The sequence below is a fragment of the Osmia bicornis genome, chromosome 16 (assembly GCF_907164935.1).
Source record: "Osmia bicornis bicornis chromosome 16, iOsmBic2.1, whole genome shotgun sequence".
Classification (NCBI taxonomy): Eukaryota; Metazoa; Arthropoda; class Insecta; order Hymenoptera; family Megachilidae; genus Osmia; species Osmia bicornis.
The window spans coordinates 3,790,250-3,818,036 of NC_060231.1; the positions used below are offsets into that span (position 1 = coordinate 3,790,250).

Here is a 27,787-nt window from a genome sequence, read left to right on the forward strand (position 1 = left end):
TTCCTCCCACCCTCGTCAGTTCCATGGCGCCTATAGTGCGTCTCTGTCGCTCGTTCCGCGCAGTCTCCTTGAGGAAGCCTCGCCACTCGTTTTCTCTTCGTCGTTCTACCTGTTTTTCCCTCACTCCGTACGGTGGTTTTCGTCGATGGAGGGGCGCGGGTGAACGCGGTCGGGACGACAGTCCTTCCGCGGATTGCGGATATTGTGTCGCGTAGTCTCGTGCCTACGGTGTCCTTGCGTCCTTTCCAGAGAAACTCGGAGCAAAGTGACCGTGTCGTTTACCGGCGACAAAACGAATGCTTCGTCGTCGTTCGAAGTTTCGATCGGGAGGATTCGTTTCACGGTCAAGCGTTCGTGCCTGGTAGTGTTCCTCGCGTCTTCCTCCGTGACGGTTCCTTTCGGACGCGACACCGGTTGAAAGGTTAGGTTTACTTCTGTCACATCCGCGTGCTCCGTGCGACCGTACTATTTTAACAGTGAATCTGTCGTTCACTGTAGTGCAATTTAATAATATTCGCGAGTGTTTGTGGTATACAACGAACAACAGCCACGATTTCTTCGAAGCCGACCTTCGGACGCTACCACGCCTGGAATCTTTCGGTGAGTGATATTACGAAAATTTGATTTTATCGTAGATATTTGGAATGCTGTTTTACCGTACCTAACCTAGGCTACATGTATATCGCGTTTCTATTTATTTGATTTTTTGAGCGCGATGCGATCTAATTGTAAATACTAGACAAATTAAATCGAACGTTTCAGAATTTTTTGCTCATCGATTGTTATCGATCGAGCGCGTTTTCTTGTCGCAACGGGTTTGTTTATAAGAGTGGTTTAAGTAGCAGCGCGCGCAACCACCAATTTCAAGACCGACGTTAATCCAACTGTGACTTAAATTTCTTTTTTTTTTATAATCCAATATACCGTGCCTCGAGCATAGTATTGGGATTCGATAAGGATTTAATCTTCTCTAAATAAGAGCTCCATTAAAGTACAAACTTTGATTGAAATTAAATCTTGATTGATATGACTTCGAATCGTAAATTAAGACCCAACCTACGTTTAAATATTTGAAAAATGGAGGACACAATTTTTGCGGACGATCGCAAGGTAAAGCGGAAGTTCATCTCCGGTTTAACGGAGAAACGTGTAACGAAGTCAATCATCTTTGCTTGCTCATTTGCCCCGGACTTCTCGAGACTTCGTATTAATTAACCTTTCTGACAAGTTATTAGCGTCACGAGATCAAAGGCGTCACGGTATTACTCTCTTCGCTCCGCCATCCTTACTCCGTTTTTTTTTTCTTCTTTTTTTTTTTACTTCCTCATTTTGGTCCGCCTAGATCGTCGGACCATGGCGTGTAATTAAGACAACCATCGCGTGCCTAGGTGTTTACCGTGATTACGCTGTTTACAAAGCTACGGCGCAGGAACTCGTTACGAAAGCGAAGAATTCGAGTTCGCGTAGAGCGGTTACGGCATCGAGAACGATTTAACCCATTAGCATTATATTACACTTACGTTGTCGAATAATTCCACGAGCGAAATAGGTTATGTCGGAAACGGTTCTTACATCATAACACTCATTTCTATTCGTATCTTTATTACGAACATTGTGCGATTGTATTTAATTTTATCGAAGGCAGGGACGGACCAAGAGGGCGCACCCCTGGGGTGCACGAATTCTTAGAAAAAAAAAATTTTCTTTAGTATCGTTACTCCAAGTTATTATCGTGAAACGATCTACCGTTTGAGATCACGAAGAGATACACCATCCTCGAGCAGGGCAGGCCGTTTAATTTCTCGTTTAACCGTCTAAAGAAAGAAACTCTGCAGCACGTAGAGCGAGCTCAGACGTGACGTGCAGTATGTACCCCCCACCGTACGACGTCTTTGTGCGCTGAGAAATTTCTTTGTTCCGAGTGGCGTTCTTTGTCGAAAGTTCCCCACTGGCACAGGCCACCTGCGCCTCTCTCGATACCTGTTTTCGTGCATACACTCCACCTCTGTGCTTGCATTTTGCACGCACCCCATGCTACGCCAGACGTTCCCTCGTTCTTCACTTTCTTTTGGGGCACAACTGTACACCTGCCTTCCAGGCTTCCCCTCCCCTTTTGCTGTGCATTGAGAATAATTGTGCATCTACTTTGGGTATTGGGAATTATACATGTAGTGTACCGAGGGATGACTATAGTAGACTCTAGTTATATTGCCACTATTTGGCTTTCAAGCATACTAGTACCTTTCCCCTATCATCATAGACTATGAAAATAATATACTTTTATACCCTTTCCAAATGGGAGCTCAGAAACTTGGAAAATTTTCTATTTTCACAGTCCCATCCGTGGCAATATAACGAGAGTCTGTCATCGTGTAACCTGCCTTCCAGGCTTCCCTACCCCTTTTGCTGTGCATTGAGAATAATTGTGCATCTACTTTGGGTATTGGGAATTATACATATAGTGTACCGAGGGATGACTACATTGGACTCTAGTTATATTGCCACCATTTGGCTTTCAAGCATACTAGTACCTTTCCCCTATTATAGACTATGAAAATAATACACTTTTATACCCTTTCCAAATGGGAGCTCAGAAACTTGGAAAATTTTCTATTTCCAGTCCCATCCGTGGCAATATAACGAGAGTCTGTCATCGTGTAACCTGCCTTCCAGGCTTCCCTACCCCTTTTGCTGTGCATTGAGAATAATTGTGCATCTACTTTGGGTATTGGGAATTATACATGTAGTGTACCGAGGGATGACTATAGTAGACTCTAGTTATATTGCCACTATTTGGCTTTCAAGCATACTAGTACCTTTCCCCTATCATCATAGACTATGAAAATAATACACTTTTATACCCTTTTCAAATGGGAGCTCAGAAGCTTGGAAAATTTTCTGTGTTTACAGTCCCATCCCTGGCAATATAACGAGAGTCTGTCATCGTGTAACAATCTTACAAAAACTGAAATTGTATGGCAAGATAAATGTATCAGCACGCGTCTTGAGGGCCAGATTTGGGGCTTGCGTAACAGTGCGATAACTTGCCTTAAGTGGCAGCTGGTTTTATCGGGGTCCCTGTTTCTTTCATTACTAGGGAACGGAAAGTTCCCAGCGACCACAACCACGGGGGAAAAAGGAGCTACGCTACGAGCTGGGGTCCGTGGTGTTTGTTTTGAAACGCGTGCACGTGGCTGGAACGCTTGGAGTAGACTGGATTCTCGAGCGTGTAACACGGTGAAAGAGACGGGGAGATTGCGGTCGGTCATCGGACCGGAGAGGAAGAAAGATAGGAATGTTCAGGCTGTGTGGGAACTAGGTATTGATTCAACGATTCAGATAGATAGTTCTGCTAATATGATAATCGTGCGGTCTATCGAAATATCAAGGGCGGGCTGAGACTTAAATTTAATTAATTAGGTTCTAAATAATTTACGAAAGAGCGCTGTACTCCGGGTATACGAGAGGAAATATATTCACTGTTAAATTCCGATGTTTAATAAATATTTTGTACAAAGAATTCTTACGTGATTATACAACTCTATTTCTGACTCTGATTCTTATTCTTATTCTAAAGGAAAAGTGTTCTGGCACTGCTTTTAACCCTTTGAGGGGTACATTTTTCTTCCGAACAAATTATTGAAATCAAAGGTTATCTAAAGGTTTTTGGGGTCGCGAATTATTATTCTGACGTCAAAATTGCAAAATTCAATTTTTGGAAAATTCCAAAATTTTTTTGATTCAATTGGCGTGCGAAAAATTCTGAAAAAAATATATGTAATAGTACTAGGTATAAAATTTTCAGAGCTGTAGGACCTTTAATTCAAGAATAACCGAATTTATTCTGAAAAGAAAAATTATTTAACATTTATATAACTTGGAAAAATCTGCAAATTAAAGTAAAAAATAAAAATAGAAAGGTGGTAAAAATACCACTGCTCCTCAAAGGGTTAAACGGTCGGAGGTCTGATTTTGAAGGTAGTGGGAATGAGGATGAGGACCAATAGGAGTTCTTGGATATTACTGAGGTTCGAAAGGTCAAGCGTATGATTCAGGGATCATTTGCAATTGTACATAAAAGATAGAGAGCTTAGAGATAGCATTTAGAGTTTACTTATCTTAACCAAACCGCGAAGAGTAAAAATATTTGCTTAGCCTATGACGGTGTCCAACACGAAAATATTATGTAATAATGCGTTAGGATGACGGGATGAAGGAATTTGTAGAATAATCCATAGACGGTGCCAGAATTCTTTTCATTGCAAGTTATTAGGCAATTAGCTGGTACGCGTGGGTAGCCGAGCCATAGCGTGAATAGATAATTACACTCACACAGAGTCATCCAGTGGAAATTGGATTCGTACGAGCCTCTCCTGAACACGCACACCTACGTTTAACGCTAATTCATCTTATTTCTTTCTCTTTTTTAACGAGCTGCTCGTTAATTTCTTTGTCGAGTCCCATATTCTCCTCGCACATGAAACGTTACTTCTTTTTTCGAATTATCACTTTCATTGTAACATTTTTATTTGGGAAATACAACCTCGAATACTGATCTTTTATTTAACTCCTGGACGACGGACCATGGAGAGAGCCACAATTCTAATTTCATTGATTCTCTAAATTTTCGTTTCAAAACTCTTTCGTTTAGAAAATGATCAATTTAACTTGTATGTACTTTCTAAGTTTGGGGGGTCACGATTGACCCAGGTTCCGCTGCGAAAGGGTTAATCAACGCCTGATCCAATTTTATTTCGTCGTCGGGAGATTACCTCGTTCCGGATGATTCTCTCATGGTAGCCGGAAGTAATTGTTTCAAGCAGATACGAAAGTCGGGGACTTAAGTTTAGTCGTTTCCGGGATGGCAATAATTTCGAGATGCAACCCGCCGCTGGAAGGACGGCTGCATCGTGTAATCTCGAAACGTTTAATTCCCTGGGCCCTCATTAAAACGATCCACTTCTCGTGGCTGAAAATAACGAGAGCTTTAATTGTCGCCTCTAACGAGAGGCTACAATTGCTACGCCACTATTCCTGTGTATCAAAGTTTCTCAGATAACCCGGACCTATTTCGAAGGTCCAGCACCGTATAGAATTAGAAATTCGAAAAAATTCGAAAGGATCTATCCGTTAAGTGTTCGCGGGTTCCCCCTCGTGCAGCGATGAAATTTTTTTATTTTTCATTTTTATTTTCAATAACAATTTCCTGATTAAAATGAGACCAAACACGATATTGTTATAATAATTTTAACTAATCTGAATAATCTTATTGTTGCACCTATACCGAATTATTCACTATCGTACTATAATATTATAAGTCAACCTTCAACAACAAACACTTCAATTTTATTTATATGTAGAGATGCATAATGTGTAAATAAAAAAATCTTTGTTGCATTAGCGTTAATTTTTAACTCTTTATGTCAGCTCCGAATGCGTCTCCTTGTTTTATCTACTGTCTCCTTTTTACGTTGACGTTGGCAGAATAGAAACAGATGGAGAACCGAATCTTCACCGGTCGCAAATTCCGAACACATATCGAGCCTTTACTGTAGATGCGAATAAATTGGAGTAGAATGAAGTATAATTGAGTAGAACCGCTTGGATTGATCCTGTAGGTCCAATAAATCTTCCGAAATTCACTACAGCCCGCAACAGAGGCTCTCAGAAGGGATCGCCTGGCATTCACCGCGTCACCGTTTAAAATTCCACTGTGCAGGCCAACGATCCGATGCCGAAGGACGATTAGACCCGGTCGTCCTTGCCTGCTGGACCTCTTCCCTTCGTGTCTGTTGCTATCCGTTCGAAAGGGAACGAGGGACCGGTTATTTCCGGGGTACCTTTGAAATTAGATTTTCAGCTACGATTATTTTTCTGCCCGCCAAAACCCGGTAAAAAGTGCTTTTATACAAATATACCATCAATAAAATAATGATTCACTGATAGTTAGGTAATTGGGCACATGGGAATTTTCTTTATAATTTGTCATGAAAATCATCCAAAATAAAAATCGTCTTTTATTATTGTTGGATTATTCAATAATAATCCTTATACAAAAATAAATCGTTGAGAAGCACTGTCTTTTGTGCATCTACGATAGTGTTACGACCACCCGCCTAAACGATCGATATTCGAACAATCGAACTCCTCACGACCAGACACCTAAACATCATATTACGATCACCTACTTAAGTATTCGATAAGACGCGTTCTCACAGACATTCCACCCTGTCAATCATCGGCCCCTTCTCCACCACCAATGACATTATAAAATACCTTACCGGACATAAGCAGAGTCAGTCGAGATTATATAAAAATAAAGTGCCAAACCTTTAAAAGTGCTATTCATTTAAAAACCTGTGAACTTTCTACGTGACAATAGCCTGACTGGCACTATCAGGTCTAAGGGCCTGTGACTGTTTAGAGGCCAAGGTAATAAACACGGTAGAGACAGATTTTCTTTCGGGGGTTTTTGCGTTGCCTTCACTTCCAGTTTGAATTTCACAGGGTGAACATCCTTTTAAGCCAGTTGAGAAATTTAAATCATTTACCTCATAATCCAATAATAATAATTTGGTTCCTCGAATTAAATGACGAGTGACAGAATTAAATTGGTGAAATTTTAGGAAAGTAGTTCCCCTTCGATTTCGATGATTTTGAAATACGTTGTAAAATTCGACATTTTAAGCAACTCCATTGGTTCGCGAGATATTCGAACCGTAAAATAAATTTTCCCGTAGCGTCGCGACGTCGAAAGCGCGATGGCCGAAGGACGCGTTGGAGTTGCGGTACAGGCGGTCTCGGTTAGCCGACCGTCTCGAGAAAAGTTGCTTCCGTTCGTAACTACGTTTCTGACTCGCAGCCTCTCTATTTTCATCGATATATCGCTGAGATATCGCCTAGCAACGAAAGCTGATAGCTAGCTGCGAATCGATAGCTGTTCCGTAATGCAATATATCGAATGACACTACTTTGGTCCGTGCTTTGACTCTGTCGTTCAGTGGTGCGCTGTCTTTGTCCTGCCGCACCGGTCTATCGACCCCTAGCTCCGTACACGCACCCTCTGCCCTTGAGTAAATACGTTTATCCGCTCGTCCGCCCCCGGCCCCCCCGGGGGCCGGGGGCGGGCATGCAAATTCGTACGTTTGCTCGCGAGGCGTGAAGCGAGCGTGGAAAAGTCAACCGTGGTGATCGACGCTGTTGGAAAACTCCGGACACGGCTCTTTTTTTTTTAATTTCACGTTTTTCCGAACGCGCCCGATGCAAAATTGCTGGGTTTCTATAGCGTTCTAAAAGTGTAGGCGTTTAGTGGAGGGGAGAGAGTTTCGTCTCCCCGGACGCTAGATGGCGACGAGATTATCGGCGCTCTCTCGCAAGCGTTCGCCCGGCATGCCGTTCGGATATACAGGGTGATCCTCTCGCTAGGGGACACAAAGGAACACTGGCGACAATGGACCCCTTGACCACACCATAAGGAGGTCCGTATTGGGGCCCTACCCGGGCCGAGACGAATCTGTGTCTTCATGGTGCGGTCAAGGGACGAAACGTCCCTTTCTCTCTTTTACAAAAGTACAATTAAATATAATCGTTTAATCGATTCCGTAATACAGCGAAGAATTTTCAGGTATCCAGCGTCGAATGCATTTTCCGAAGCGCCATTTGCGCGCTCGATTTATGGCTCGGTTACCGGGCCAGACGAATAGCTGCAATCTGGAAAATAAACAGCCCAGCCTGGTCAGCAAACGGCATCGACTAGCTCGCAGATTTATTCGCACGGACGGGCAAGAACGCGTTCCGCTGTCGTGCATTCTTATCCGATTCCTTCGCGATCGTTCCCGCGGCTACGTTACGCGATTAAACACCGCAGTCGCGGCGATTTTTCCGCAAGGAAAGCCGAGTAACCGAGTTTCGGGAACAAAACGAAGAAAGCTCGGGGAAGTTACGGTCGTGGATAAATTTCCGTTCGCTGATATTTATGTCCGGTGTTTACATCATCGTGTTCCACCGGTCGGAAAAGATAACGTTCCTCCTGGGAACGTATCGTCGGTACACGAAATCGATGGAAGAATTTTAACGAAATTTTCGAAGAACAACTTCGTACCACGTGCCGAAGTTTCGATATCATTTACTTTATGTAAATTCGTCTCGGAGTGTGAGAACTTCAGTCAGGGACGAGTGGGACGTGTTAATTGCGGTAACGAGCTGGGTGTATTATGGTTAAATGCATTTCCAGCCGTCTTGTTTTTAGAAGGCTAATATTTTCTTCGTTCGAACGACGAGGTAATCATAAATTAAATGGAATTTGAGCTCTTTTTGTGAAAGCTACTAATACTATTAAAATTAATATTAATAAATTAAATTTCATCTTTCAAATATTAGCCGCACAGTGGACTGGAAATCCGTTTTTCGTGGGCAAAATTAAATTTTTGTATACATCAATTGATTTTCAGAGCTTCAAGATCCAAAATATTAGCCATTTTATGTAATTATGTGTACTGCGGCATCACTCGAAAGATAAAATTCTGAAATTCAAAGTGAAACCAATTATTCTTTGAAGTAACAGGTTTGGATTGACGTTTTATATACAGAGTTTCTCAGTTTTAACGATTTCATTAAACACCGTCCTCCCCCCTGCCATCACGAAAAACGTGTTGCGCTGTTAGGAGTGATCTAGGGAACCCTAGATCCGGGGACGTAAATAAGATCTAGGGAATTTTAGATATGGAGACGTAAGTGAAATCTAGGGAACCCTAAATGAGAGGACATAAGTGAGATCTAGGGGACTAGATGGAAGATCTAGATGCGGAAATATAACTGCAAAAATCTAGGAAACCCTACCTGTGAAGAGGTAGATAAAAAAAATCTAGGGAACCCTAAATATAGAAACGTTAGTGAAGAAATCTAGGGAACCCTAGGTCAATGGAAAATTATATGGGAAATCGCATGGGAAATGATGCGTTTTATCGGGATCGTAGGACGCTAGGAATTCCTTGCGTCGTTGAATATTTATCATTCGTCGTGGAAATTTCATTAAACACCGTCCTCCTCCCTGCCACCACTCGTGGGATACTAATGCTTGCCTCGCACGACCCAACTTTTACTTGGAACGGAATTTTATGTTCGATGTGGAAGGAAACGCCAATGGGGCGTAGTTCGGTTTGTTATAACTTTAAGGCGGTACTCGAAGTCTGGTTCGGTTTCCTTCGCGAACGTTTCTCCTAATAAGCAGGACACGAACGGGGAAGAACGCGCGAAGCGTTGAAAGAAGCACGAACGCCCGTCGAAAACCATATACGGCCGTAGTGTCCAGGTCGTTGGCTCGGTTAAACCGTCCAGAACGCATGGGTTACACGCTTAAACGCCTCTCCGTACGATGGAAACGATCGTTGGGAAAAGTATTCGTATCGTTTCGGAGACGATTACCAGTCGACTGGTGCGAGGCAACCTTCGTTCTCCTTCCTCGGTGAACGGGAAAACGAGATGTCCGTTCATGGACAGGGAAAGGGCACGGTGACCATTGTGCTGGAAACCGCGTAATATCGAGTTTGTGATGGATATTTAAACAAACAGAGAATACTCGTTGTTTTTCAAACGTTCCGTCCCTTTATTCGAGTTGCTCGGTTTTCACCTGTGTTACCGGACCGCTATCAGGAGTCCGTATTATCAAATGAGCTGCAGGGTTAACGAGCGTAGCCAGCCCACGTTTCCAGCGTAATTAATATAATGAACGAGTCGCTTTAACGTTAAAATAACGCGTTACGGAGAATAATAGCCGTTTCAGCCTTGTGTTCAAACGCGAACGCTAACTACAGGACCGATGCACCGTACACTTTTCCGATTTTCCACTTAATCCATGCTTGCCTGCTGTAATGGAGGCCAGTTTTCAAACTGATTGTGAAATTATTTAACGATTAAATTTTCAGCAAAATTGATTTTTATATAGTACAGTACCCTTGGTAAGCTTCCCTAGGGAATATGAAAATTTGGGGGAATTTTAAGGTACTTGAGTTGATATCATTTTAGTTAATTCGCGTTGAAGAAGGATCTTTCAATTTGGGACCATTGAAATTCACGATAGCATGTTGTTCCGATCGATTAAAAGCGTAAACAGAGTAGACGTCACCGTCATGGTGTAATTTCCCGTCGGGACTAATTTCCTCGCATGCATATTTATGCGTGCACCAGGTTGCCCTGTAATGATAACGTGGATGCCAATTTTATCCTTGCATCGGAGTTGCTCGCCCGTGGCTGATTGCAGCCTCTAGCCTGTGATCCATCCTCCTGCTCATTGCTTCGCGGATAATCCACAACTAGAAACTATAAATTAGTCATTCTACGTAAGAGCGAGTTATCTGTTTGTTTGTTAAACAGCGGTGAATCTTTCAGATCGGAGCCAGAGTTGTTACGTAAGTAATTCATAGCTGAGTCGGGAGGCACAAGTGATTATTTGCAAAGTTGCAAGGTTACTTCGTCAGTTTGTAAGTTTTATAAGACGTAGATACTTTTCTCAGACTTATTTCTGGATTTATAGAGAGATTGGTACTCTTGGAACTTTTTTAGGAGGTCTAGAATTAAGCTTGGATCGCATTCCTATATCTAGGGATCCCTAGATGCTTCTTAAGTACCAAACTCAGGGCAAAGCATTATATTTCTGTTAATAGTGTTCTATTAATTTATGTTAGTCTAATTAATAGACTTCAGCCTACATCCATTGATCTAGGGTTCCCTAGATTTGTTTAATCTACCTCTTCACATCTAGTCCTCTAGATCTCACTTACGTCCCCACATCTAGAATTCCCTAGATCTCATTTGCGTCCCCTCATTTAGGGTTCCCTAGATTTCACTTACGTCTCCACATCTAGGATTCCCTAGATCTCATTTACGTCCCCTCATTTAGGGTTCCCTAGATTTCACTCACGTCTCCATATCTAAAATTCTCTAGATCTTATTTACGTCCACGGATCTAGGGTTCCCTAGATCACTCCTAACTACCAAATTTATCACCGAGCCTATTGCCAAGCCTTCATAATTATACAGAAATCTTATTTAATTCCCTACATCTAGACACCTATCACAGCCATAACTAAGCCCGCAATATCGTCATCTCCTTCCTGTGCCATCCATGAGCCTAATTTCGTTCAGTGCATAGCAACCCACTTCTCGATTCCGTTTCGCACGTGACCACGTCGATATTCGGGTCAGAACAACCTGGTTATTTGCAACCGGAGGAGTGGGTAGGGAGCGATCTCCTGAGCTCGATCTCGGCCCTCTCGTCCCGTATTAAAATGCGCCAGCATGATTCTAATAGAAGGCATTACCGAGCCAGGGCTGGATGCAAACACGTTGTAATGTATTCATATTGGCCCGGCGTGCTCCACGGACCTCAAAGCGAGGGCTCTTCCTCGACCGTGATATTTGAATTTTAATGCGAACCCGCTCGTTCTCCAGCCTATCCGTCTCTCTCCTTCTCATTTCCCACTGTCCCTTTCAAAGCTCCCTTATACCTCTGTCCCTCCGATGCTCTTCCAAACGGCTCGAATCATCCATCGACCCAACAATCGCCGGATTTCCCTGGCCCACTGCACGGAATCTCGTAAAAAGGACTCCGCCCAGATCCCTGGGGGAAACCTCTCGTTCACGAAGACGTTGATCCGATTCAACTTGTTCTTTCTGTCTCCGCGTTAACTCTCTACGACACAGGCTGGTTATTACCCTGGACCTTGCTCGTTATCGACCCTCGTTTTCTAACGGAATCGCGACTATCCTTCCGTTGAAGATGAAGGGACTCGTAAGGATCCTTGCTTTGCTCAGCATACCAGGATTTCTTGGAGATACCGTAGGGTCCTCCTTGTTTGTACTGGAGAGATTTACATGGAAAAGTCGTCCATCATTGGTAACAGTGATAGGTTCAAGGAATGGGCGACTATTGTGCCCATGTTTGAGATTTGTTACAAGTGATTTATCGTTTGGCTACTTTGGAAAGCATTATGTTTGTATCCTACTTGTCATGGAAAGCAATTTAGCTCTTCTTTTTCGAGTGAAGGTAGATGTGGGTCAGGCTGGTAGTCCGAGATTGACTCGATATACCTAACCCTCATTTCACTGCAAAATTAATTATTTTGAAGGCATTAAAATATATTATTTAATATATAATAATTTATATTATTAGGATGAGGAGAAGGCTGGCTTAGCACTTTGCGAGAATCTTTTCGTTATTATTTAAATTAATTAATTATTAGTTAATTATTAAATTTAATATATAATAATATAAATATTAATTAGTTATAAATTTTATTATCCATTATCAGAAACAATAGTAAAATGATAAGAAAAGGCTTTCTAAGAAATGATTCTAGCTGACTGCTAAGCCAGCCTTTTCCTTATCCTAAGGATAATCGTTTTCGGTGCTCAACGAGGAATTCCCGAGGGATAAATCCTGAAAATGCCCCCGATTCTCGGTTATCTTTATTTCATCAGCGGTCTGGTGACTTTCGATTCTCCCGTTGAGGTGGATTCCCTCATCACTCCAAGATGTATCCCTTAAATCTTTAAGAAAGGGCCCGGTTTATCGCAACATCGTGTTCTCCTCATCATTTTTCTAACTTGTTCACAAAATTAGCGTATTTTCATCTTTCGAAACAGAATTATTCTTGCCACTACGGAAAAGAAAGAAAGACGGGCGTCGTTTACTTAAAAACTGTCCGGTAAGAAAATAGCAGGATAATAATGGCCGGCGTGTTCTCGTTCTTTCGTGAGACACGAAGACTTCCGGTCTCGTTATCTCGAAACTCCACGGCGTACTCGTTAATCCGCCCTTTCTTAATCCCACCTTGTCTTGAGGCATGCTGAGAATTTTTTACCCAGACGAATAATTCTTAAATCGCTGTTCCTTCGGGAATATGCTTTTTATTCCATTTTTTGTGTGGTACATCAGGTGCTTGAACCTTTTGCCGGGTCACGGAACAGCCCGATTTATCGCCGATTACGTATCCCTAAAAATGGAATTTTAAGCTTTATTTTAGTTCACTTAAAATGCATTTTATTTATTTATTTTTTAAAGAATTCAAATGCAGACGGTTCAAGTTTAATCAGAAAGGAAACGGTTCAATTAGATTCTTTTGATCGGCCAATTAATCGAAGGACATTCGGCACTTTCTTAGGATAATCCTCAACTACTTAGCCCTGACCTTTTCCATCGACAATCCCGAAGAAGTCTTTTCCTCGGGGATTACCGAACGGTCTAGCAATGACGAGCAAATTTTAGCGAATCGAGCCGGCTGGCTGAGCGCGATAACAGGCTTAATACCGGTCCGGAACCGGAAGCGTGGCCATTGTGCCCAGGACAGGTTATTGGCGTCAGTCGATCGTTCGTCAGTTCGTTCCATTTAACGTTGAACGTATTTCGTTCGATCTTCTTCCTTCCTTATTTCCTGCGCGGATTTATTCAATCTACATATACAGGACACCCTGTATATTTGCTTCCTTTCGAGACGCAGCTCCTAGCAAAAAGTCGGTACATTCTGATTCTGATTTTCCGAGAAAAGAAAAAGGCGAGGGGAAAAAGAGAGCAGAGCGAAGACCCGTCCCAATTTTCCAGCGACGAAACGAAACATCCAGCGAGGCGGACACCGAATCCCGTTGATATTTTCCTAGATTTTCTTTTTTTACCTTTTCTTTATTTATTCCTTTTCCTCGCTGGAAATCGTTGCCTCGCGAGCACGCGTGTATTTGCGTAGCAACGGGGGAAAAAGAAAACTAGCAGCTCCGGGAAAGGAAATAACGAGACTCCGTTCTTTACGCTTTCCCCTCTTCCTTTCTCATTATTTCCCGAGTAAACACGTTCCGATGATAAAAAAGAAGAAGCCTGGCGAAACAGAAGAAATTGGTCGGTGAACCGAGAAACCTGGCTCCCTTCATGCTTAGAAGTTTAAAAAGGGATAATTATAAAGAGGGTTCTTCTAATTGGGTTTGTCGAAGGAACCAACTATTTGATTTTTCCATTCAAGATTTCAAAGAGAAAATTCACTTCGGGCTGTAACGATTTCATTCTCCGCCTTTAGCTCGGCAGAGGTTTATTCACAGGTCAGTTGGAACATATGTACGTAGAAGAAGCGAGCTTGATTAATTTCCGCGACAGATTTCGCGTCGCGCTAATTACGCGGAGCAAGTGGCGACCGGGCTAAAAGTAGCCCTGTCGAGCGGAAAACAACTCGTCCAAAAGGAAACCAACCGCAGTCTAGCTACGTTCGTCTTCGATGAAAATAAATCGAACCTTACCCGCGCCTATTTCGATCCCGACCGAACGCGAACGAACAAGATTGTAATCCAGAAAATTCATCCGAGATTTGATCGAAATTCCTGGAGGTAGCGAGTAAACCGTGTAATACGAGGCATGCGAGTAAACCGGGACAACCGTTTCACCGGAAAGTAATAATAATTTCAAAGAAGCTTCCGCGTTTAAGAAGCTTCCCTCGCCTCATCTTTGATAATAGTTTAATTGTTAGACGAAGTTTGCCCGTACGAGACGGAAGTTTAACCTAACCGTTCATCCCTTTTTCTTTCGCTCCAGTTTTAGAGGATACCAGACTCGGCAGGCAAGCGGAAGCCCGTTATTTTTAATTTAGATTTCCCATCCACGGAATTGTTAACGGAGTTTTCGAACAGTTAGCAACCTCGTAAATTTCGCAAAAATCTTCTTTGCGCGCGCGTTGCGTCTCGTGGTTTAACCCTTTGGGAGACAGTGGGAAGGGGAAGTATTTGTGCCACCTTTCTGTTTTTATTTTTTATTTTAATTTGCAGATTTTTCCAAGTTATATAAGTTTATCCAAGTTTTCCAACTGTCCAGTTAGATTCGAACCTATTCCCAATATAGTTGATCTAAAGGCTAGTTCAGACACGGCTAGTAATTTAGTCGAGTTGGGAGTAGCTACTTATCACTAAACCGTTTAGCGCATAGAAAAGTGTCCGGACTAGTACAGTTGAGCTTTGAAAATGGAGAGTACAAGATATAAAGAAATGGGTCCGGACAGGTCTGTTCGGAAGCCTAGTTAGTGGTGGGGGAAGCCTAGTTAGTGGTGGGGCAAGCCTAGTTAGTGGTGGGGGAAGCCTAGTTAAGCCTAGTTAGTGGTGGGGCAAGCCTAGTTAGTGGTGGGGGAAGCCTAGTTAGTAGTGGGGCAAGCCTAGTTAGTGGTGGGGCAAGCCTAGTTAGTAGTGGGGGAAGCCTACTCGACCAGAAAAATCCAATGAAACGGATCTACTCGACTAAACTGTAGTGTCCATACGCTAAACCAGGCCTGTCCATGTAGGGGAATCCACTCCTGGAACACATGTTTTGGGTCCCCTTCCAACGCTGCTCCTTCAAGTAAGATGGGACGGTTCCGACTACCGTCTCTCCGTCTTTCCTAGCGGCGGTATTGTCTCCTCGGTCCCATCTTACTTGAAGGAGCAGCGTTGGAAGGGGACCCAAAACATGTGTTCCAGGAGTAAATTCCCCTACTTGGACAGGACTGCACTAAACTACTCGCCACTTGACTAAACTACTAGCCGTGGCTGAACCAGCCTCTATTCCTAGTGACAGAGGAGTATTCGTACTTAGACGGCGCCACCGTCGGGACCTCGCCGGTTGCCTACACCGCAGGGGCTACCTTTCCGACGATCAACCGTGGAGTTTTAAAGCTTTGCGTTAATAAGGGGTCTAGGGTTAAACGACAGCAGCAAATATAAAGCGTCCCGGTCCCTAAGTACCCTCAGTTACCAGGGTAGCCCACTAATCGGCCGCTCAGCCCTCGAAGGCGGCACGCATTTCCAGGCATCCCGTGATTCGCTCGGCCGACAAAGTGCAAACATTCGATCGAACTGCTAGTAGGGTGGTTCGGGAAGGGGTGCACGGCTTTTTGGTGTTGACAAGGGGAGTCTGGTTTGTGGCAGGGTCGCAGGTTGTTCCGTCGAACGGGGGCTAGGCTGGCCGATGGCGTTTGTATCGAGTGCCGGTGACGTAAACTGTTGGCAGGGGTTGTTGCGATGTCTGTTACGTAGGGGAGAGTGTGGATGCTGATTTACAGCGACCAGTCACGACATCAACCCTTCCCAGTTCCAGTCGTTCGTACGCGGAGACCGGCGTTCGTCGAGCAGTCAGAGCAGGATAATGCGGTGGCGTGTGCGTCTTCCTTCGGTGTCGTAAATAAAGCGTTATCTGTGACAATTTTTTCTTCCATTTTCGTACGGTTACACGGTAAATCAACCGGCCACCGTCGCCCACCTGGAGATGTTCCGGGATTTAAACTCGACCACTGGATTTACAAGTCTATGAGCAGGGCACCCGGTTGCCCCAACCGCTTGATCAAGCCGTCTCCTAGGGATCTCCTGCTATCTTATCGTTAATTGATGGCGTAGTTTTCAGTATAGGATACGTTGCATAGTTTGTGGATGCATAATTGATTCAGCGAAGGGATAGGCCACTCGTGTCCCACGTGGGCCTGGCTCTAATTAATTCATGGCTATTGAGCCAACCTATTTAGAAGGTGGAACGTTAATTACATATCGGTGACCTACTCTGAATAAAATTGGTCACATTGGTAACGAACACTTTTGCTCGAACAGCTTGAAAACTTTTCAAGTTTTACTTTCTATTCGACCAGTAATTGGGTTGAACCGCGTCTTTGCCATGCCAGGATTCAACAAACCGTGTCTCCGACTGAAAGTTCAGCCCACCGTTGAATTTCCATCCGAATCGAATCGCCTTCAACGAACCAGATACAGTCGGATTGGGGAGACTTCTCCGGCAGAGAAAAGCCATCCCGCAGTTTCTTAGGGAAGGGTCGAGAGTTCAAGGCTCGGTGAAAATTCAAAGAAGATGAGATAGGTGGCGAGACCGCTGTTTTTGTTGCATTTTTTACCGAGCCGAGTAGCCCAGGAACGATAACTTTCCCGGGCGGGCGGTGCGCGTCCGGAGCGTGGAAATGCACGGTTTATTGCCGCGCTGTTCCTCCTTTTTCTTTCGCGTGCTCAGACCTATTTAAATATTTACCGAAACACGGAAGCCCACGCTCGTCGCTTCTATTTGTCTGTTCGTTTGCCCGATGACCTTCCGCGCCTTTCCGTACGAGTTTGCCCTCGAAACGCGAACGTCGCCCTTATTTGACCGATCGTAAACTGGGGATGGTTAAAATAGATCCTTCGCAGGAAGTGGATTGGACATAGTTCCTTTTAGCAAAAGTCGCAAAACCATAAATAGATATATCATTTTGACATAGTTTTTCATATGTTGTAATTGTGATTAGTGGAGCTGTGAACGACCTTAGCCACTTGGGCCATACCGGTACCCGTGAGATCACCGAAGTCAAGCTAAGTGGGCACGGTCTCGCCAAAAGATGGGTTACCCTGTGCTGTTGGCAACGATACACACACATGCACGGACACACACACGCACACCGACCACGATAACAGTATGGAGAGACAAGTTTACAGAAGTAAAGTATGGATGGAAAAATACAAGAAGGAGAAGTTTAAAAATGCGCGGGGGCAGTGGTGCCAACCCATCCCCATAGGCGCGTGGACGATAGAGTTCGTTGGGCAACAACGTGGCAGAAACGCCTCCAAAAAGCGCTGGCCCCTGTAGGGGCAAAATTAGTGATAGTGATTAGTGGAGGGAAGAAGGAGAGGGTTTCGTCTCCCCGGACGCCTTGAGTTCGGGCCGGGGAGCGCTAGGTGGCGGCGAGAGGAACGTGCTCTCGCAAGCGCTCGCCCGGCATGCGGCTCGAATATATACAAGTTTCGAATCGCGGTATGATTGGTGTCTGGGGCAGGGGTCGTCTGTTGTCAGCCCCTCTGACAGACGATCCCGAGACGAAACACCCTGTTTGTTTGTTTCTCTCTCTACTACACATAGCATAATCATTCTCGAGATATTGATTTTTTTCGAAAAAGGAACTGGATCCAACGGATCATCAGTTAAGGTGTGTTCAGTTGCTCTAACGACTTGCGAATTCACGTCGACCTGTACACGCGTAATACGGTACGTGTACGGGAAACGGAACGAAACGAGATGTCTCGGGTAGCGGAAGAGGTCTCCGTCACGCGACGGGGGGATCCAGTTTCCATGGATATTGGTTATCGATCGCGGCAGCCTGCTCCTTTATCGCGTGTTCCCCGAGAGAAAGCTGGCTGCTCCTCTGTTCCGCCAGCCTCGTCTATGAAGTCATAAAGTTCCGAGGGGTAAAAAAAAGGGAAACGAATTTTATGCACCGGCGCTATAACACGTTTGTCTCGCGTGAATTTGTTCGTCTAGCCGGATAGTTTGTTTGAATTTCCAGTGGAAAAGAAATTCATCGAGAACGTAGACGTATTTGTTTTCAAACGATAAACAGCGATAAACTTTGAACGCAGCTAATTTCGTTATCGTTTCAGCTGTTTGTTTCCAATATTCTTATCTATTTATTAAATGTCAAGATCAATTCAATACGTCTTCTCGAGTACTCTTTAAGTTTTCCTTCGATTGCACAAATATGAAAAATATAACAAAAGGGATAGAGGCTGGGAAGTTTCTTCTCGAATTTGTCAAGCCCTCTCGAACCCCTTCGGCGAGATAGTTAATTTAACTTGCTTCGAGGATTTCGCGGAGCGTAATTAAATTTCGAAGCAACGTAAGCGAGCAATTACTGCGTCGTCGGCGTGTTTTCGACGCGGATCGAGCTTTGGCCCATCCTGCAATTATCTCCCCGCGAGCGAGACTCCGCCAGGAATCTATTTAGGGTGCTTCTCATCGAATCAGTTGCATCGCGCACTTAGCCACAGTACCGTGGCTAAACCTTTTTAAATAGTACAGTAAAATCTCTCTAGTTGTCCGTACACTGGGAAATGAAAGTGGACAATAAGGGCAGGGTGGACAACAAGCCGTAAAAGATAAGGATAGCAGTCGAGAAATTAACGATAGTTTAACTTTCTTATTTTTCAGATTTTTCTGCATGCAAATTATTTTAACATATTTTTAAAATTTTCCTGATTAAAATGAAACCAAACATGACATAATTTGAACTATGTGGATGAAAAAAAAAAATTCGCACTGGGGATGTTTTTTCGTACATAAAATAAATAAATGTGACCCAAATTATGTCGTGTTTGGTCATTTTATTAAAAAAATTTGAACAACATGTTAAACAAATTTATGGGTAGAAAAAAGTAAAATTAAGAAACTTATAAATTATTATAAATTAGGTGTCGGGTGAGATATACATAGGCGTAGGACGAAACCGGTGGACACTATGAGCAGGGGAACACAGGGCCAACAAGAGAGATTTCACTGTCGACCTAAATTCGACGAAGAAAATAAGATCTCATTGCCAATTGATTTTATCCGAATGTTGATATTTATGAAAAGCATCAGTGGCTGTTAGTATCCGAACGAACGGCGGAACAGCCGGTTGTCAACGACGCGTTATATACGGTGTCCGCTTTAACGACCGAAATAACGTTGGAAGCTGGATCGTATACGTCTCCGGCGTGTAAATTAACGTCCCGCGGCCGGACAGCGTGAATGACTGACCAGCTGCTCGACTTTCCACCGGTCTTGTAACGTACGTGTTGTAACTTGTAACAGGTGGTCCCCTTGCCAACACGGATACCAGGCTGAAAAATTGTTAATTTATAAAATTTAGTGAAAGATTGCCAGGGGATATAACGACGACAGGAGATAGATTAATTTGGAGGGGAGTATGGAAGGGTAACTCGACTACCCCTAATGATAGGAGACATAATTCATCTAAAATATGACTGTCGACACCTGAAACCTGGGTCTTTCTATCATCGCGCCCACTTTCAGGACCCTCCTATGGTTGTCTCAGAACACATTTTTTATTAGTGTAAAATTATGTTGTTTGTTATTGAAGGAAGAAATTTCGTGTGGTAAACGTCAGCTTATGCCCGCAATTGATATACCGATGAGGGTTGGTTAGGTGGAGGGGAGTAGTGGTTGAAGGGCAACCGATATAGTGGAGGGATGCAAGTGTTACGCAAGCACTGCACTGTCAGCGGGATCATCACCTGGCTAGTCATTCATTCATAGAGCCAGACATGCATTCGCACAGCGAATCGACCAGCTGTCGGCTATCCCCGTTTATTTTCGTCGGGGAACACTATTTCCGTTCGGCTAGCACCTAATCGAGCCTACGGGCTGCGAATACTCTTACAGGGAATTGGGTCGAGCTTCCTCCGTCTCTTCTTCAGTCAGATGGCTCTTATTTGTTTATAAAATTCTCCCCTAATATCAGTCCTGGTGATAACCTTAATTATGGCTACCATGATAATTAACCCTTTTACTCTTTCGCTTGTTAGCTCTAAAATTTTACTCGCTGGTTACTGATTGTGAGATAAGAAAAAATGCTGTTTTCCTTTTCCAGAAAAAAATCGATTCAATATGGCGGACCAAAAAATAGAAAATATCGCTAATGCTGTGAAATTTTGAATATAAGAGTTTCCAGGATCGCTGATTATAAATTTGAAATCAGATTTTCGAAATTCACTATGGCAGACCCAATATGGCTGACTAAGAATTGAAAATATTGCTATCGCTGTGAATCCGCCATTTTGAATTTTTAAAATCTGATTCCAGATTCGTAATCAGCAACGACCAAAAACCCTTTATACAAGTAAAATTTAAAAAATTGTTTACACAAAAAAATTCGTGCATGAAAGGGTTAAGGACTAAGGACCTAAACTTATTAGTTCCATAACTGTATCTCAGCTGTTCACTGCTTGTTGCCTAGAAAATCAAAATTTCGTGCTCGTATTTGAAAGTAAAGTTCGTCGAGCTGCATCACGAGGGGTTAATCGTGGTCGAGTCACAACGTGCGTCATCACGGCGTGTGGAGCTGGTGCCAGCTAGAGCGGGAGAAGACGCGGCATTACGCGCGTACCGAACGCAGTCTGTCTGCTCTGCCCGTTGCGTGTTGGTGGTTGGCCAGATTCGTAGGTAGGTTGTCTGGCCGATGGCCTTTCGACCCGGGAGCGAGCAGTTTTCCTTCGTACGCGCGCCGAGTGCTCGCGTTTATCCTCGGGGACACGCTTCGCAGATCCCCTTGCTGTTGTTGCCGGACCTTCTCCACGCTTGACCCTGCCCTGACGACAGCACTGCCGGAAGTGATGTCGCGTGGAAAGTAACCGGTACGGACACGGTAATTCTTAACCATTATCTTGTCGTTACGGAGTTGGAGACTTCCTGGCGGTGTCCGAGGAGCTGGTCAGTTTAACCCTTTGAGGGACACATTTTTCTTCCAAGCAAATTATTGAAATCAAAGGTTGCCTAAAGATTTTTGGGGTCGCTGATTACGATTCTGACGTCGGAATTGCAAAATTCAAACATTTTTTTCGAGAAAACTGACGGGCGAAAAATTCTGAAAAAAATATATGTTATAGTACTATGTGTAGAATATATGCACTAAAATTTTCAGAGCTTCAGGACTTTTCGTTCATGAATAACCGAATTTATTCTGAAAAAATGAATTTTTTGTGATTTAATTGTTTACAACTAACAGATTTATACAGCTTTCCAAATTAAAATGATATAACTTGGAACTCCAAGAGTCTAAAAAGTACTAACATGTTGAAAAAATCTGCAAATTAATTCTGAATTAAAGAAAAACCGCTGTCCCTCAAAGGATTAACACTGTCACTCAGACTGGGAGCATCCTCGCTTGTGAAGAAAATTTACTCTGCCAGTTTGTTGTCTTTCTCAGAATAGATGTACTCAAATTATAAATAGAATTCTGATTCGTTCCAAAGAATCATTCTACCCATATGGTCCCCCATGGACCTTATTCCAGGACCCCCTGTGTCCCTAACAGTGTAGGTCCTATCAATCTTTCGGAAAAATAATTTCCACGGCTGCGTTTCTGTACGATTTACCTGCCCTATGGTCTGTCGTTCGTAAACGAGACAAAACGCACAGTTTTAACTGCAATGGCCGACCAGGGAGCCCATTTGTCGAGGGGCAAGAACGGTGCAGGCTGGCGGTGCTGAAAAACTGCAGTAATCTCGCCAAAAAATATATATTCCTGTTTGGCCGGTGCATTATTCCCCGGCCAATCTTTCTCTCTTTCTAACTCTGATATCGCATTCTCTTTTTCATCGCGCACCTCTTTTTTCATTTTTTTTTATTTCGTCGCAATGCAGCGGCTGATAAAAACGTGGCGCATTCTGGAAGGTCGTATCTCGGTATCGAATTTTTATCACCGACAGATTTCGTCGTGTCGTTGTCCCCTTGTCTGTCTTGGATTCTCGTTTTATCGAGGCTTCGATCCATTCCCGACTTTCTGGTCGCTAGTTCGTTCCACTTTCGCTCTTCTTCACGCCTCCGACGATCTATCGGAGTCGTTGGGTCAGCTTAAGAGAAGGTAATGGGTTATCGGACGAGTGATTCCTTTAAAAATCCCGCCGCGGTCAGTTTCCTCGTGTTCGAACGAAGGGCAGACAGAGAAACGCGAAGATCGTTTAAGGGGGAAGGGACTGGCCGCAATCACTGTGTAACGAAGATAACTAGGACTTCCTGCATACTTACGAGGCGCATGCTACCGTTATCGCGTCTCTTATTCCATCTACCGGGTGTCAAGAACCTAAGAAAATATTACCTCCCACAGTTGATCCTCTTTCAAGCTCACCTTCCATCTTATCATCGGAGATAGATAGACATCGTTCTTCCAAACCTTGTTCCCAATTCACGAGCGAATTATACGGGAAGCCTCGAAGTGGATCCTCCGGGTGTCCTCTATTCCCGCATTGCAAAATCCCGCAGCCACGTCGCTCGTAAAGCACCGCTTTGCCAGGATGTCTGTTCCCAAACTACGAAGTGTTTGGTTCACGGTCCTCCGGCCGGCATTCGGCAAACTCCGTCGAGTAAGTTTGATGGCTCCTTCCCCGGCACGCTATCGGGGATTATCCGAACGTTTCTGGCTGGCTTGGTGTCTTCGACCAGCCATTAGTGCCCTACGTGGAGCATTGCGTGTTCGGTCTGTTCGCGAAGTTAACTTTCTACCGAAGTTCCATAGATGCAGACCGAAGGGGCGCTGAACAATAGACGAGGCTGAGTCGCTACGCTATGCATCGATATCATTGAAATCGACGACTTGGGAATTTTGGGTATACTGTGCAGGGAGTTATGAAATTTTTAATTGAAACTAAGGAGCTTATGGACTTCTGGCCCTAAACTGAGGATCAGTGGGGGAGCATACTCCTGGATACATTTTGAGTAATTAACTTTCATCTAAGTTAATCAGCGATCTTCTAGAAGCCGAGTAATCCCAATGGCAGATTAAAAAAGGCAGCTATCAAATTAGAGGGTCGCCTAACTCAACAATTGGCCCTAAAGACTTGGCAAACCCTTTTATCCAATCAGACCTTTTTATCCAATTCAAGTGTCTGATTAGGAATTAAGAGTAGGGTCCAAGGACCTATAGACGCGATAAGAAGAGGATACACTGGTAGATCCCTTCATTTGCAAAAGAAACGAGGAATCTAATAAAAAAGGCAGCCTCATAACGGACCAGCCATGGCGTCTGCTATCTTTCCATAGGAAAAGTGGCGGATTTGATATTCAGCCGTGCAGGGTAAAGTCCTCGTAAACTCGTAATTAGAATCGGCTGGCTAATTTGATTCGTTGAGAGGGACGGAGACACGAGTCTCCGCTACTAAAAGCACTGTGGCTCTGGGACGAATGGAGGAGACGGAGGAGGATGAGGCAATAGGCCGATGCACGAAATTCAGAATGAATTTATTAGACGTAGCGGAGGGCTGCTGGTGACGGTCTCTTTGAGACGTCTGTCGACGGGTCCTGGTAGATGTATACCGGGTGTCCGTCCAACACTCATTTGAAGAGGGCTAGAATTTTTCAGATCACAACACTCGTCGATATCATTTATTCGGATTTTTTGGTAGGCCTTGGTTAATCCCGGGAACCGACAAGATGGGTGAAAATTAACAGTACTTAATGAAGGGAGTCCATTGACCCCAACTTCGATGACCTATTGAGTAACATTCCGTATTAAAATATAATAATTAAAAACCAATTTGCAATATATTAACAAGTGAAAGTTATAGAAAAAGTTAGGTTAGGTTAGGTAAAAGTCCTATTTTCTCAAGTCTGAGAGGGTTGACCCTATTGGCAATATTGTTGCTCATGATTAGTAGATGCTATATACACCCACCCTCAGCTATCCCAGGATTAACCACTCCTGACTGGTATGGCAGAAGGTTGGCAGTTATTTCGACGCCGCCCGTTATATAGGCCGAGCGTCGAAGGGGTCGCGACTGATTTGCCTTTCAGTCGCGCCACCATGGCAGAGGTAGCCGATTCGTTTGAAGTTGGACCAGTGTTTGCGATGGAACATTTTTCCCTGACGCCTACATCTACATCCAGGCCGGATTCTGGCTTTCAACAGGGTCCTTCTCGACGAGGCTAATATCCGGTATCCAAACGCGAAAAATCCCAGCTTCCTGTCCTCTGACTCACTTTTCCTCTTTGTCGAAACGCTAAAATCCATCCACCTCTGTGCTCTTTTAACTAGACTCGTTCTAATGGTATTCCATCGTTGAAACGAACCTCTATTTTCACGAACGTAATTCAATTTAACACGGAGAAACATTTTTCTTATACCTTGGCAGGATTAAAATAGCCTCGTATCCGATTGAAAACGATGGACTGACCTTGCGAAAGGTTTATTCTGATCCCGGGTTTGAATAAACCATAGCGATCAGTCGATGTTGTGGTTTAATAATTGAACGGGGTTATAGTTGGATATGCATCAAGGTTTCGGGTACTTGTCATCGAAACTTTCCAACTTATTTCCGCGGTTTAACCCAACGTTCATTTATATTTAATCAATCCCGGCCACAACTTAGGCTCCTATAGGTAAAATCGAATATTATCTCAGGATGGCGTTCACAGATTAATCCGAGGAGTCACGTGTCTCTTATTCTATAAAATAGTGGCGAGTTTACCGAGGGTATACCATAATAGTCGGTGACAGTTCCATCGTGGCACGCTGAAAGCAATATCGACGGGAATTAAGTAATAACGTCGTGAAGCTGCAGATTCCTAGCATAAACATCCGGCATCCAATTACGCGGCGATGCAATTTCCTCTCCAACCGGGGCCTCCTTGCATCTTCTTCTACCTATTATTTTCCTTCGAGATTAGATATTCCCACACGCGACTGATTTGTTTGTTTAAAAAAAGATATGTAGATACTTCATTCAGACTACCTGATAGGCTTAACTCTTTAAAATTCATTAGCAGCCTACTTTACCCTCACTAAAGAGTTGTATCAACAAGCGGAATATAACTCCTGTATTACTATATTTCAATGTATAAAATAACTATAATAAACATTGCAAAGGGAAATTCTTAGAATGGACATTTAAATGAGTTGTGTCACTTTGTCTCTCTCTACAAGTAGTTTCTTGTTATACCTACTCTCTGCCCTCACCCCATACAGTAGATATACTATTTCATACTTAACAAACAGTCTCGACGCCACGATCCTCCACTTTTCATCTTTCTTCATCCCCAGCCAACTAAGCAGACATCTCATTTCGCACCCAATAGACAATTGCCATCCACCCTCCGTCCACTATCGGTTCTAACAGCCGAAGATCAACCCGGGCCACCCTTTCGAAAGCCATCATCGCCATTCATCCCCTCGTCCATTACGCGTTATAGATTCCCAAAGACAGCCGAACCGACTGGACACCCATTCCTACCTCGTGCGAGTCAAAACACCCTCGGGCCATTGGTACCACCACTAGCCGTTCACCCCCGTGAAACGCAACGTTTCCACGTGTGAGTCGCGTGCATAAGATAGAATGGAAGGGGTTGAAGGTGGGTTGGATGGACGGAGCGTGGATTATATCGGCACATGCGCGATGCGGTTGCCGTCGTGAAAAGCGGATGCTATGCCCAACAGTCGGCTCAGTACGGCGTGGTTCTTGCTCGCGTTCGCTTCCCTAGCCGGACGTCCTCCTCGTCCTTTCGGTGTTTTCCTTTCGTTCCTCGAGACGCGTGCGAGCAAACTGTCCTCTTCCGCTGTCGTTGGCCTCGCGCTGCTTCTGACTAACCGCTTCCGGTGCTGTATTACCCAGGACACGGACCGTTCACTCGCAGCTCGACGAGTGCATGTCGGGTTAATGAGGCTGCTTTGTTTGAACCGCGGCTTCGAGACTGGTAAGCTTCTTTTGGGACCTGGTTCTGATATCGAGGCAGGATGTTTGCTTGCTCTTAAACTCCAGTTCGTTGGACTCGGGCTTCAGAATTGATAAGATTCTTTGGGGACATTTTTCTGGACTTGGAATGCAAGATTCCAGATAAATACCAATACTAATACTAATTAATATTAATTTTTACTAACTAAGATTCCACGCCTAATTATTGGAAATAATTTTTTAAATTGATAAAAATCTTTTTCTTTCTTCGCGACACCAATTTTTTTGCCTTTTTGTGCAACGGTGTCTTGAACAAACACGTAAAAAGTGTCCATTCAGTATATTAAATGAAATACATATATCAAAGCGATGAATCAAGCTGACCCCCGCAATCCTCTTCCTCGGCACACAGACACAGAGGGGAGGGATTTTAAAATTCAAATGCATGTGGTCGTTGTTTATGGAATCGTCACGGAGCGGACTGAGGACGCGGGAATCGATATTCCAGCCGTTATTAACATACGAGTAATTGGTATTGTTCGATAAAACCGCGGCACGCGATAAATCGAACGGCAATACGGATATTTTCCACAGATAAATCGGCTAACGTACGCGTTGATTGCCGGCCGTTACGTTCGTTCGGTTTGCACGTGATTTTCTTTGGTCTCGATAAGCCGATTTGTCCGACGTTTATTAGCATACGATAATTGCCAGATAGCTCGGCCTTTTGTGCCCTTTCGAATTTCCCGCCTAAAGAATTTCGCTTCGTTCTCTCGGATTTTTCCTCCTCTGAATTCTTTGCGATCATCGAACCTTCGGTTTTAGTTGAATGAAATTCAGAAGTTTTTGAATTCCGGACTAATTGCCCGCGCGATTTCAATGTACTGGAAGTGTAACAGAGAGGAAGGTGGAAATTTTGAAAGAGGATCGCGAACAAGGGGAACGAGCCAAGAAAAAGGGGCAAAGAAACAAGGGAAAAAGAAGAATTTCACTCGAATCTAGTGGCGGCCCAGCCTCCTTTAGAAGCGTTCCACGCCTACTTGAAAGCCGGCTTTAACGGCGTCCGACTGTTTCAAAAACTCTTGCTCGACGCTCCGTTTTCCACGGTTCCGTTGTTTCGCGCGCTACTTTGCCCCGCGTGTTCCGTTGTTCCCTTGTTCGTGGCAAAAAATTTCCTCACTTTTTATCGTTTCCACAGTCTTCAAACCGCGCCTCGTGTTTCCGGTGCTTTTATACCGCTTTGTTCGCCAACTTTCCCGGCCGCTTGAAAACGCAAAGTAACTTTTCGTGTTGCGTAATTTATTACCATCGTTTGATGCTAGCATCGAGGAATTAAGACGTCCGGAGAAAGTATGGTGGTCACGTGACTCGCACCGCGCATGCGCGCTTGTCTTTTCCTTCAGTTGCGCGGTTTTTGGTCCGACTAGCTTTAATTTAAAAAAAAAAATAATAATAATAAACGTTCGATTTGTCTATATATTCATTATTTGGTATTTGCGGTATTTGCTGCGCCTGAAACCTGCAGCGCCATCTTAGAAAGCTATAAGTTAGGCTAACCTAACCTAAGTTCACAATACTGACCTAACCTAAGTTCGCACTACTG

At 43.9% G+C, this 27,787-nt stretch overlaps 1 protein-coding gene across 5 annotated transcripts in view; it reads left to right on the forward strand.

Moving 5' to 3' along the window:
• Positions 1-27,787, forward strand: part of LOC114880250 (alpha-mannosidase 2) — a 68,298-nt gene continuing 40,511 nt past the window's right edge. The window contains exon 1 of one of the 5 annotated variants that reach the window (XM_029196078.2): positions 1-600. The gene's annotated coding sequence lies outside the window, so the exon portion shown is untranslated. Of the gene's footprint in view, positions 601-19,480; positions 19,572-20,936; positions 21,168-25,980; positions 26,207-27,787 lie in introns of those variants that run through there. The other 4 variants (XM_029196082.2, XM_029196079.2, XM_029196080.2 and 1 more) reach the window with 4 other exon arrangements.